General features: G+C 47.1%; 1 long non-coding RNA gene across 1 annotated transcript; it reads right to left on the bottom strand.

The window, feature by feature from the left end:
- Nucleotides 1-406, bottom strand: LOC147819918 (uncharacterized). The gene is made up of 3 exons (XR_015438658.1): nucleotides 347-406; nucleotides 217-259; nucleotides 1-32 (listed from the first exon to the last, which is right to left on the bottom strand). It is a non-coding gene; the product is annotated as an uncharacterized LOC147819918 (long non-coding RNA).
- Nucleotides 407-446: the final 40 nt, after the last annotated feature.

The raw sequence follows: 446 nt of genomic DNA, 5'->3' as shown, positions 1-446 counted from the left end.
GGCGCTGATCTCTGCCGCCACTCCAAAGTCAGCTGGAGACAGAAGAGACAGAAGAGACAGAAGAGGTAACACTGAGGCTGAGATCCTGTATGGATGGCCTATTTCAGCCTACTCCATGAAGTGTGAGTGGTTCACTAGGTATTGCAGATGTGCACGTGTGTGTGTGTGTGTGTGTGTGTGTGTGTGTGTGTGTGTCCGTCAGAGATCACCACTGACCCAGTTTCACGTCTCCTCTCTCTGTCAGAAGGATGTTGGCTCCCTGCAGAGAGAACACCATAATAATGTAAGTATCTGTTCACATGATAACACAGTGTAATAATGTATAGAGATGAAGAAGCTGCCGTACCTTTATGTCTCTGTGCATTTTGCCTGTTTCGTGCAGGTGATACAAACCCTGGGGAAAAAACAGTTGTAAATATACATATACATGTTATGGGGGGGGGGGG

This window comes from Seriola lalandi, unplaced genomic scaffold, assembly GCF_002814215.2.
Source record: "Seriola lalandi dorsalis isolate HSWRI2012SDOR001 ecotype SW California unplaced genomic scaffold, Sedor1 jcf7180002019872, whole genome shotgun sequence".
Classification (NCBI taxonomy): domain Eukaryota; kingdom Metazoa; phylum Chordata; class Actinopteri; order Carangiformes; family Carangidae; genus Seriola; species Seriola lalandi.
This window is presented reverse-complemented; position numbering and strand designations above follow the sequence as displayed.